A 13,304-nucleotide genomic window follows, 5' to 3' on the forward strand; every position below is an offset into this window, starting at 1 on the left:
CAATACATTTTAAGATAAAGACTATAACACTTGCGCGTACTTATGGGTAGACATATTGCAGACATATTCTCATACAACAAAATAAACAAAAAAATTTAAGGAAAACTATCCAACAACTTCACAATAATTTTTTCCTCTGAAGAAGAAAAAGGAGATGTGGTTGCAGAGATTTGGGAAAACTCAAATATGTTTGTAATGTTTTCCTTATAATAATTAAAAATTTAAAAATTAAAGTTACATATAGTACAGTATGTGACTGTTTCTTATGTTATTCTTTGCAGTTTCCGGTACTTTTAAATATCACCAAAAATAGATGTATATTTTTAATGAGAAAAGAAAGTATCTTAAAGAAGTGGTTTTTGTTTCCTCTGCAAAAACATCAATAATTGTGTTATTAAAGAAGAAACTATATATTTTTTCATATTCTATACGTTTTGCAACTAAATATACTTTCTGATGTCCAAGGTAAGTATATCATTTTATATGTATTGTAGACATAGAAGTTGATAGCTTTTATATTCAATTAGCAAAGGACTATATGTGCAATATTGAAAATAAGAAAGGTCATCTTTGTGGTTGGTCAGGTAAGTTATGTATCTTAGGGTCACCTTGCTAGGAGAAATTATGGTGGCTGAGTGTTCTCTAGTTTGCTACCTTGTTAAATTGTACTTGAGATTCTTAAACCTGTATTCCAAAGATTTTCTTATTCAATTTTTTCCTTTGGTAAATAAAGACTGGTGAATTGAAACATTTATTACCTTGAAACTGAATGCATTATTAAACAATTCTTTCAAAAACCACAGCAACAAAAACTGTAAATTCCATAGGAATTATAACCCTGATTTTTTAACCTAAACAATCCATTTATCTTGGTCATAGTAACTTTTGTGGGTTATATAATTATAGAAAAAGTTAAAAATTCAGTCAGGTGGTTATGAGGGCGCATGTCTAACTTGTTGAGTATTCTATTTTGTGGTTCTAAATTTTATTTATTTTAAAGATCTTTACTGTTTATTTTTATTCTCGAGAGAGAGAGAGAATGTGAACAGGGTTGGCACAGAAAGAGAGAGAGAGGAAGACACAGAATCTGAAGCAGTTTCCAGGCTCCGAGCCATCAGCAAAGAGCCTGATGAGAGGCTTAAACTTACAAATTGTGAGATCATGATCTGCGCCGAAGTAGATGCTTTATTGACTGAGTCACCCAGGTGTCCCCTAAGTTTTCTTTTACGTTGATATATAAGATTATCATAACACACATTCCAAGACGGCTGGCTTACCCACACACTTGTATATAATACTATATATATATTTGTGGACATCCAATGACACATTATTGAAAGGATATTAGAACTTCTCACATTCAGAAAGATTTGTAATCCACATTGAATCGATCTTTTTCTTCCCAATCTTTAGGCTCAAGGCATATTTTAAATGAAACAAATGGTGATAGAACTATGATTGTAATAGCTTGTAAGGAGCCAGAAGTAAAAGTGAATATAGATAGATATAGAGGAGAAAATTATTCTTTTGAGGACTTATATCAAGCTAGGCATGTAATCTGGGGAGTCATTTGTTAAAGTAACTGATATTTAAAATATCCTTGAACTGCTTCAGAAAGCTCCTCTAAATGTTATTGAAATAAAACTATGAGGTCGATTTGGAAAAGACTCATACATAAGCTTATTAAATTCATTTAGAATATTTACCAAGAACCTATTATTGGTTTGATATAATGACAGATCCTGCAGTAGACAATAGTGGGCAAAATACTCCTCTTTCAAGGACACTGCGACCACTTTTTATAGTGCACTTAAAATTAATCATCAGACTTCTAGCATTAAATATTGTGTCCAACAAATTGTTTCCCTACCTTCTTGTAAAATTCCTGGCCTCCTATTTACTCATGTGATCTGAGAATAAGTAGATAAGTTTGTGAGAACCCTGAACTGTAACATAAATAAAAACTAGTATGTCAAAACATACACAAGGATGAATCAATGCAGAATAGTAGGTAGGTCGCTTAGCAACAAGTCCTCCATCAAGTGATGACAAAAACACTCAACCATAGATATGTCTTAAGCATAAAGGAATTGCTCTAATTTTTAATATGTTTGGGAAAATCTTAGTTAAAAACAAAAACAAAAAACTTAAGTGTCTTTTGTAGGCTAGTGAATGTTGATGGTCTCAAAATTCAGTGGTATTTTTTTCCCATAAAAGTATTTTAGATCCTTAGTCTGCTGGTTTTTTTTTTTTTAATATCTGTTCTAAGTTACAGAGTGAACAGCAATCACTCATTCTGTTTTATTCTTCTGTGTGTATGACTTACATTTTTCATTTCTAACTTTTTGTTTTACTTTGGTGTGATTTTTCACTTCTTCTTATTGCTGTAGATTTGCTTCAAATTCAGAACTTAAGTTTGCAGATCCTTTCAAATCCATCTTGTTTGGAACAAAGTCTTAGGAGCATTTTAAATACTTAGTCCATTACTTACAGTTTTTCCACCCTAACATCAAATTATCCATATATTTTGCCTGATACACTTTGCTTTGTGTTACAGATAGTAAATGTTGAACCAATAGGGCCATAAAGCAAGCTTCCTTGTGTCACTAAACATGTTCGTTGCATTTTGACAGGAAGGGGTTAACAGATAGTCCCACTTTAGTTTGGTATAAGTGGGTATAAGCCTAATATGACTATGTTATCCTGCTGGTAATCTTCTGTTTTCTTTCCCACACTATAGGTTCTCTTACACTAGAAGTTGAGTAGTAAAGTGTGGCATGCCATACAAAAAATTAAAAACATGACATTAGTTTTGACACCAAATGGCATGTGAGCCATGAATTATGATGAATAAGTTATTAGAAAAGGCAGCAAAATTGGTGAAAATAGTGTATGTGATCGGTGTCTGGGAAAATGACTTCTATAGAAGTGAAATAGGTGCCAAACTATTTCTTGCATTAACTTGGTGGATACACAATGTGCTGAAGAAATTTGGATTTGGTTAAGGCTAGATTGAGGTAGATTGTTCAAAGCCTCGACACGGTACACTTAGCTGGGCTTCACAAGGTAACACAAGATACAGATGAGCTAAAGAAAGAATTGGAGTTTTAGGCGGAATTTAAAGGGAATCACTTGGGCCAGTTGTGTTAGATTGGAAACTACTGTTTTTTAATGTCTGATTTTCTAGCTAATAAGATAATTTTGAAGAGAAACAAAGCCAATGGAGAAAGAGGGGAAAAAAAGACAAGAGCATGGTGGTATGCTTCTCTGACATAAGATGCTAAGTGTCTAGAAATGAAAGGTTAGTGTGGTTTTTGGTATAGAAAGTAAATATCACCCAAATCAGTGCACACAAATTTCAAACTTTTTTGAGTAATGTATGGCTAAAATCACTACTGACTTAGCTAATATTGTCAAACGGCAAACAAGGCTTTGTGGACCTGAATCTAGGATAAACAAAAAGCAAGCTACTCATAAAGAAATACAGACCAAGTCTTCCAAAATCATCTTGGAAGACAGAGCCCAGAACCATGAAGAGAACCTTGATGAACAATGAATTAGGAAACCATTCCTAATCAAGGAATATCCTGGTCTTGTTTTAAGAAACTTGGGAACATTTTCCCTGTGTAATTTCAGGCATTGCTCTGGACCAATGACTGATATATATAGATAGATTTGCTGTAAGCATTAAATAATTTACTGTACAACATTCTTGGGCTAATGGCTGCCACTGTCATGTGCAAATGAAAACATTGCATTAACTAGTGGTCATTGTTCTCAAAAGTGAAAGTGCTTGGTCAGATGTTACAGTCCTAAGCAATATTATATCTCTGATGCTAAAACTAATTCATTCCACTAAATTTCTTTAAAAGCCTACAAATTAACCTTGTACAAATCAAGGTGTACACACACAAGACTGTGTATGCGTTTTTTTAAATTTCACAGTCCAATCTTCCTCAAAAGCAAGACATTTTCACTGATGAATGCATCCAAATGCTATTTCAATTACAATTAAATGCACACACAGACACACACTCACATATAGTTAAAAAACAAAAAAAATATTAGTAATAGCCAAAGTAAAATTTCTGTCATGTAACTAACATTATAAGGATGTATTTCATAAAAAATTTCTTACCCCAGAGCAAAATGTCCGGAGAGTTAGCTATCTAATAGGATTTCATGCACCATAGGACAATCACAGAACAATATGCACTAATTTGAAGCCTAATTTGATCAGCATAATTAATATGTAAGAAAATATTGTATTGATGTTCTGTGTAAGATGGTTCATTTCCAAATCTTCTCTTTATTGATTTACACCCTCAGTGTGTTAGATGACAGGAATTTCCCAAATAGTGTGCTATTACATTAAAATTGTGCAAGGAAGTAACAAAATCAAGGACAGCTTTCACAGAGAATGAAATATGGTGGTCATAAGCAGGTTAGATAGATGATTAAAATCACACATAAATCAGCAACTGTCTGCAGTTCAGAAACTCCAGTGTGAGAGGTATGTTCTTAAATATTGTCTTTGTTTCCATCAGTTGCTCATACAAAGAAAAGTGACTGATTAGGAAGCAATCAATAGGTAGGAAAAACCATATTGGTGATGCATTTCAAAAATAACAGAGAGGTGCCTAGGTGACTTAGCCAGGTAAACATCGGACTTGATTCATCGGGCCAGGGTGGTTCATGATCTCTCAGTGGTGAGATCCATCTCTGCCTCAGGTTGTGTGCTGGGTGCTGGTATGGAGACTGCTTGAGAATCCCTCTCTCCTTCTTCCTACAACTGTGTCTCTCCTGCTCACATGTGTGCCCACTCTCACTCTAAAAGATAAAAAACAAAATGGAAATACATCAGGGAGACCCGGACTGGAAAATACAATTACAATAACACATTGAATTATTCTCATAAATTATATTCTCTCTCTCCTACATATTCAAATTCAGTCATGAGCATAGAAATATTCTATTGTTGATTATTGATTAAAAAGAAACATTCCTGGGGCACCTGGGTGGCTCAGTTGGCTAAGTGTCCAACTCTTGATATCAGCTCAATTTTTGATTTCAGGGCTGTGAGTTCAAGTCCAGCATTGGACTCCATGGTGGGCTGGAGTCTACTTAAAAAAAAATCCTGACTCTAATTTCTCCTTTTAGTTATCAGTACTTTGTTCCTACTCTCATTTACCAAAATTTCTTCATAATAATAATCTATAATCTTAGTATATGATCTGCATTGCTCATTTACTCATATAAACCCAATATTGCTTCATCCTCACCATATGATCACAAGTACTCCCATGACCGCTGGGTTGAAAAACCTAAGGTTAATTTTCAATCTTCCAATCTTACATAACTACCAGTATATTTGAAACAGTTGATTGTTGCCTCCAACTGAAATAATTACCTTTTTCACTTGGCCTCCAGGTTCCCACATACCTGGTTTAGCCGTAGACCTTTATCTTTAGCCCACTTTACTGGCATTTCTCTTCCTCGTAAGCTTCAAAGGGTCCAAGGCTCAGTTCTTAGATATTTTCTTTTTATTATCTAACTCACTTCATTGATCATCTCTCATTCAGGCCTAAGTCTTTAAATATCATCTACATATTGATAACCCCCAAATTTATACCTCCAGCCTGAACTTCTTTTCTGAATTCCAGGCATGTACACCCATTTGACTTCTTGACATTCCTACTAGTTGACCATAAATACCTGAAACTGAATATGTCCCAAAATGAAATCCTAGTTAATCCTATTGTTCTTTGAGTGTGCTCTCTCTGTGTCTTCTCCGTCTCTGTCAATGAAAACTGCCTTCTTTCTAGTTACCTAAGAAGGCAAGGCTTTGACCTTTCACTCTCTCATGTACCTTTAATTTAATATATCCCTAAGTCTTGCCAGTTCCTCCTATCATGCATCTAGAATATAGCCCCTTCTAGACACTTCTTGGGCTATCACTCTTGTCCGAGCCATTATAATCCACTCCTGAATTATTGCATCCATGCTCTAATTGACCGTTTTATAGCTCCATCCTGCAGAGAGTCTACAGTCCATTAGCAATCAGTGATTCACTCCATAAGTGACCAATTGTCTTCTAAAAACCTCCAACACATCTGTATTACTTGTTTATTGCAGGCTGACAAATCTTTGCAAATGTGGTGGCTGTAAACAACATGTATTTGTCATCCCACATTTATTATTTGTGTGGATAAGGAGTCCAGGCCCTGTTTAGCTGGGTCTTCTGCTTCAGGGTCTCATGAGGCTCTTATAATGGAGTTAGTCCTGGCTGCAGTTCCATCTCAAGGATCCACTGGGGAATCATTTGCTGCCAATTTCATGTGCTTCTTGGCAGCATTAAGTTCCTTGAGAGCTGTATGACTAAGACCACAGTCTCTGGCTGGCTGTCAGCCAGAAACTTCCCACAGTTCCTGACTGTTTGTTGGCTGGAGACAACCCTCAATTCCTTGCCATCTGGGCCTCCCCGTCATGATCACTTGTTTTATTCAACTCAACAAGAGGGGAAGCCTACTAGAAAGACAGATGCTACAATTTCATGTAACACAGTCATTCTATGCTGTACTCTATGGTGTAGAAGCAAGTCATAAGTCAAACAATCCGTGCCTATACTCAAGGATATTAGGGAGCAGGGGTAATGGGGGCCATCTTTAAGTATGCTCACTATAGTTTCCCATTACAATCAGAATCAGAAACTTTTTACTATGTGCTATGAGGCCTTACATGTTCTTCCCCTAATCATGCCTTTTACTACTCCAAAACACCTCCAAATTTAAAACCTGAGGTTAAAATAGTCTATGATCTGTATTTGTCTACTTTTAGAATAAAGAAAATAAATTTATACTCACAAAATATTCAAAATAATAAAAAATCACTGTATATGAATATATACATATATATATATATATATTGAAGACAGAGCCTCAAGAAGTGTAATATTGACTTAAGAAAAGTATATCTCTTTGGACTAGATAATTTTTGAGATTTCTTTTATTTCTAGGTATCTGAGAGTATTTAAAAGAGAATAAACAAACGGTCACTGAAACTTTTATTCCTTCTTCAATGCTTAATTCAGATACTCTCACAGGCACAAAATATATTGAACAATTTATTGATCAGAGAAATACGAAGTTACATCTCAATCCATACGACATCAAAAGATATAGTCTTAATAATTCTGTGTTCCAAATATAATTTTATTTGTTTTTTATTTTATAAGTAGAATTTATAAACATTAATAAGTTAATATGGAATTGTGTTAAAATAGTCCTTAATTTTAAAGACAGAATTAGAATAAGAGAAATAGAACTAAGAGCTTGGTTCATTTTACAAGCACCTGTAAAGTTTAGTCATATCTTCTAAAACATTACACTGTAAAAAGCTGCAATATGGCACAGCAGTTAGTGTGTCCTATGGAGAAAGAGAAATAGTGTGTAAAAACTTTCACAAAAGAAGAATAACTTTAAAGAATGTTGACATTCATTAAAAGAAATATCACATGAAGAGATGATAATGTCATGATATTAAGGAAAAGTTAATATGAAATAAATAACAATTAGTATTGATTTTTTATTTGCCATGATACTGGATTTTAGATGTAGAATATATTTTCAATTGAAAACATAAATTTATCTTTAATAAAATACTATTTATACTAGAAGTCAGAAAACTACAGCCTGCAGCATTGAACAAATCCAGCCTTCATCATTCATTTATGTATTGTCTGTGCCTACTTGTGTACTATAAATGGTGTGTGGTTGTGGCAGAAACCCAATAGTCACCAAAGCCAAAATATTTATTTTCTGACCCTTAATAGAAAACATTTGCCCATGTTTAATTTATACAAATTATGTTTCAAAGGACTTTTAGAAATATTTTAAACTTTCCTATTTATTCTATAATTATATTGGTTAAATTTTTTAAATAATAATTTAAATTAATTTGTTCATTGGTTAAATGATACTCTGATACCACAAGCTAATAATAAAAAACTTTGTTTCACTATAAATATTTCTAGTCTTGTTTTATATTTCCAAATAAATAAACTTAAACTGTTACCTCAAGAATCAATAAGGTTACTAAATTCCCCAAAGACATACCTTTTCATTAAATATTCTTACAGTAATATAAGAATAGTAAATAATAAAAAGCATAAAATCATATTAACCACATCAGCAACACTGTGTTATAGGGTAACATGGTTCTTGCTCATAAATCTTTAAATAAAATAAGAAATCAAAGTAAATGATATGAATCTTTAGAATATAGTGAGATATGGTTTTTATTAATAAAAACATAAAAATAAAACAATGTTCATATTTTATTATCAACCTGATTAACGCAGCATATAAGATTATTTTGTTTATATCTGTGATTGAAAAGACCTAAATTAATTGAAATGAAGTAAAAGTAGTTAAAAATTCAAAATGATGTCTGTAACAATCGAGGTATCATACTCTTTTTTTTTGAGAGAGAGAGTGCATGAGGGGGATGGGCAGAAGAAAGAGAGAAAGAGGGAGAGAGAGAGAGACAGAGAGACAGAGAGACAGAGAATCGTAAGCAGGATCTATATCCAGGGCAGAGCTTGACATGGAGCTTGATCTAAAGACCATGAGATCATGGCCAGAGCTGGAATCAAGAGCTGGATGCTTAACTGACTGAGCCACTCGGACACTCCAACAACTGAGGTATTATAAATGCATACAAATTAGCATTCCTAATAGGAAACCTACTAAAACAAACAAATTACATATTAGAATATATTTACATTTATGAGTGACCAAGAGCCATAAATACCACATATTTATCTTCATTAAAATGTATTTTATTTTAGAAAAGAGAAAAAGAAATCATGTATTTCAATCCTGAAAGTGTGTGGTTCCATAACACAGAATACATTTTATTAATAAAACACAGTATTTTATGCAATGTTATATGACATTTAATCCACAGTAATGAACTGGACATATGAAATATATGTTCTAGAGCTCAATCTGAGCGTAGTGAATAGCCCCAAATAGTAATGTTTTCTTTAAGTTTGCATTTTCCTTTCCTGCCCGCTCTTTTGCTCCTCTTTCTATCTTTCTTGTCATTCCTTTTAGCTCTATTACTGGATACATCTTACAGCATAAATAGGAACTGTATTTTGATCTGGTTTGCCTTAGGTTTCATGTGACCTGAGCATGTAGGATTTCATTAGAGACGAAATGATAGATTCAAAATCCTAAAACTAGTGAAAAAGTGATTGGAGTCTAGAGAACCCAAAAAAGAATGAGAATGAAAAGTTACAATTTCCTAAATCTATTGTACTTTTCTTGATATGACCATAAGATTTTTTCATCTCTTCATTTAATGCATGGGTATGGTGTTTTGAATATATGTCACTTTATTAGAGAGTTTTACCCTCCTCATCCAGTTTTGAGAATTAATTTTAATCTAAAATACATTATTTGATAGATTGCCATTGTGAAAGATTGTAAAATAAATGTCTAAGCCCAAAAACTATAAGTATAATTAGGAATTATTTCAGATGGTTTCATGGAGAGAATTTTTAGATCTTTTAAAACAGTGTATATTTTCTAGTAACTAACAGCCATACAAAGAGCCCTGCTCATCTATAATAACCAAATTATAACATTTTATAGACATATATTTCCAGATTCTTTCTTTAATTTCAGTCACAATATAAAAGACATAGTTAAAAATAGGAATACAGATGGCATAGCAAAATTTTTATATGTCTAGATATTCATAGATTTCCATATTATATTATAAATGAAGTGTTTTACTTTCTATACAATCAAATATATAATTTATATATCTGTGTGTGTGTATATATATATATAAGATTACATATAGCACTAAATTAATCTCAAGCTAAGCTTTGACGCATGATTGAATAATGGTTAGTTAAATTAATACACACTTTTAAGGTAAACACTTCTTAAACTCTATACTATGGGCTCTCTTCAAGTTCCTTAATAATATAAAACATAGTCTCTAGTGGATTAAAGAGACATTTAATAATTAAGCTAAATAATTAATTGTATCAATATCTAAAATCCATGAAAACTACTATGAAAAAAGTGTACAATACTTTGTGCCTAGATCTTGTTTTCTAACAACATTCTTGAACAAATGGATGGAGGTGCTCCTTGGAGAAATGATTGAATTAGTCCTGGGAAGGAAATCTACAAAGAAAACCTAGAGGATCTGAATGAAGTGATTACAAATAAGCAAATGAAACAAAAACTCATGATAATGGGGGATATATCAAAGGGACATAAGAGTCACCTGAAAGAATACCTAAGGGCCAAAGCTAAAACAATTTGTGGAACAAAGTAAAGAAAGTAGTTGAATTATAACCCAAAGTATAAAATAAACATTCATGAGTCCATACTGATACAAATAAATTATTAAATAAAAAAAATTAAGTGATGGGGCTCCTGGGTGGCTCAGTCAGTTGAGCATCTAACTCTGGCTCAGGTCATGATCTCATGGTTTGTGGGTTCAAGCCCCACATCAGGCTCTGTGCTGACAGCTCAGAGTTTGGAGTCTGCTTTGGATTCTGTGTCTCCTTCCCTCTGCTCCTCTCCCACTTGCACTCTGTCTCTCTCTTTAAAAAAAAACATTAAAAACAATTTTGTTTAAGTGATCATTCCAGATTATGTGGGTATTCCACCCTTGATGAAATGGGGTACAACTCCTCCTTTAGTGTGGGCTATACCTAGTGACTTCCTTCCAAAAAGTACTGTCAAGAGAAAATATATTTGGGAAATGGATGGGGAGTGATTCTCCTTACGGTGCACAGTGTAAAATCCTGGCAAAACCCGCCTCAGTCTGCTGATAAATGTGTACATCAACAGTGTAAGTCATTATGATCTCATGCTGATTCCATGTGCCTTTGCTAAGTTGTCATGATCATGGCACCTAACCATATCTTTCTTCCAAGAGCGTATAACCCTACTCTTGAGGCATTGTCTACTCATGAGGCATTGCAAAACCCAATATAGAGACACACTGCAAGATATCAAACAAGTATTCTTCAAAATTATCAAGGTATCAAAACAAAGAAGTCTGAAAAACTGTGATAATCCGGACAAGCCTGCAAAGACATTATAGATAAATATGATATAATATCTTGGATGATATGGACTGGTCCCCCACACCCTGGAACAGGAAAAAGACAGGAGAGGGGTGCCTGCATGGCTCACTCGGTTAAGGGTCCAATTTTTGGTTTTGACCCAGGTCATGATCTCAAGGTTTGTGAGTCTGAGCCCCACATTGGGCTCTGTACTGACAGTGTAGAGCCTGTTTGGGATTCTCTCTCTCCCTCTCCTCTCTCTCTACCCCTCTGCCACTCAAACTGTGTCTGTCTCTCTCAAAAATAAATAAACTTAAAAAAATAAAAAAATAAAACAAAGACAGGAGATAAAATATGAGAACATCTATATACCATATGAGTTTTACATAATAATGATGTACCCATATTAGTTCATTGATTATAACAAATATACTAATATGAAATGCCAATTATAGGAGAAACTGACTTCAGTCTATATGGAAACTGTGCCAACTTCTTAATATTTGATTACATCTAAAAGTATTCTGAATTAACATTAATTTTTTTAAAAGGGTGCAACTTAAATTATATTTTGTAGTGAAAGACAGACCTTCTTTAGGAATTAAGGGAAGGTTTTCCTGCCGGACATGATATTTAGACTGAAGTCTAAACAATCTGTTATTAAAAGAAAATTAAGAGACGATTGCTTAAATAATGTCTAAAGCAAAGGTAAACACATGGGCAAATCAACAAGATGGGGAGGAGTGTGGTAGAATTCGACATCTGCAGAGTGTTTTGTGGGAAAACAAAGAACACAGATAGCCTTGGTAAGCTAAAGATGCAGACCAAGTTTGCATCATGCTTGGCTTCTAGAACTGAACATCCCCCACCTATCTATTTTTCATTTTTCTGTGTTGAGGGATGCCACCAAACCAGCATTCTTGGCTTCTTGCTCAGTCTTCATTCACTCTTTCCTATGGAAGAACAAAGAATTATCTATGATTCATAGGGGACAGCCATTAGTTTACACTGCTTGCTTGGGCATGACTATTCAAGTATAAATAGATAAGAATGCACATTCTTTAAAAAAAAAAAAGAGAGAGAAAGAAACAGGACAGGGGTGCCTGGGTGGCTCTGTTGGTTAAGAGTCCAACTCTTGCTTTCAGCTCAGGGGCATGATCTCACCCCTTCCGGAGTTTGACACCTGCATCAGGCTCTGTGCTGGCAGTTGGAACCTACTTGGGATTCTCGTTCTCCCTTTCTCTCTGTCCTTTCCCCATATGTACTGTCTCTGTGTCTCTCAAAATAAATAAATAACCTTTAAAAGAGAGAGAGAGAGGACAAGTTAATTTCTAGTTCCAGCTAAAGTGTTATTGTAAACATAGAATATCCAAGTGTGTTTAGTAAGATTGGAGGGAGACAAGAGATGGCTAACAGTTAACTAAGATGCCCAATGAACTAAAAATATTTTAACATACATTTTAATAAAATTCAAAGAAGAAGAAAATACTCAGTTCATTTTTCCATTATGGCAATAAAGACGAAATTTGAATATATATATGCCAGATGTTTATTGCTATACTTACAAATATTATTTCCCAATTATATGAGGATAAGAAACTTTGCCTTCCATTCTGAAATTTCTTTGAGACTAAGACTCATAGCTGAGAGCCTTGGGGTAATATGGAATGTTTTTCTAAGATACTCGTGAATTAACTTGAAATGTCAGACAAAAGATAGGCCATTATCTTGTAAAATTAGAAAATGCTACGGTTTGCTTACTTCTCAAAATTTCACAATCAATAAACAACGAAGTGACCTTTTAAATGCATATGTGCCTGATTCCAAATCTCTACTGCAAATACCTGATGGCTTTGACCAGACAACTGTAGGAAAACAAACGGATGACAGAGTCTACCATTCAATGCTGTGTGACATCAAGTAGGTCGTTGTGAGATTTCCTGATGCAAAGTCTCTAAAAATGGTCAAGACCATAGTGTCACCAAGGCAAATCCCAATGGGTGAGTATTTTGGGGCATTGCTGAATCTCTTTGCATTGAAGCTCACTTTCTTTTACCAGATATCTACTGAGGGCAATTTACAAAGGGCCCTGCTAAAGAAAGCAGAATAGAAATAAAAATTTGAGAAGACAGAATAAAACACTGTATATATATATATATATATATATATATATATATATATATATATATATATATATATATATATA

The sequence above is a fragment of the Suricata suricatta genome, chromosome 6 (assembly GCF_006229205.1).
Source record: "Suricata suricatta isolate VVHF042 chromosome 6, meerkat_22Aug2017_6uvM2_HiC, whole genome shotgun sequence".
NCBI classification, from domain to species: Eukaryota; Metazoa; Chordata; class Mammalia; order Carnivora; family Herpestidae; genus Suricata; species Suricata suricatta.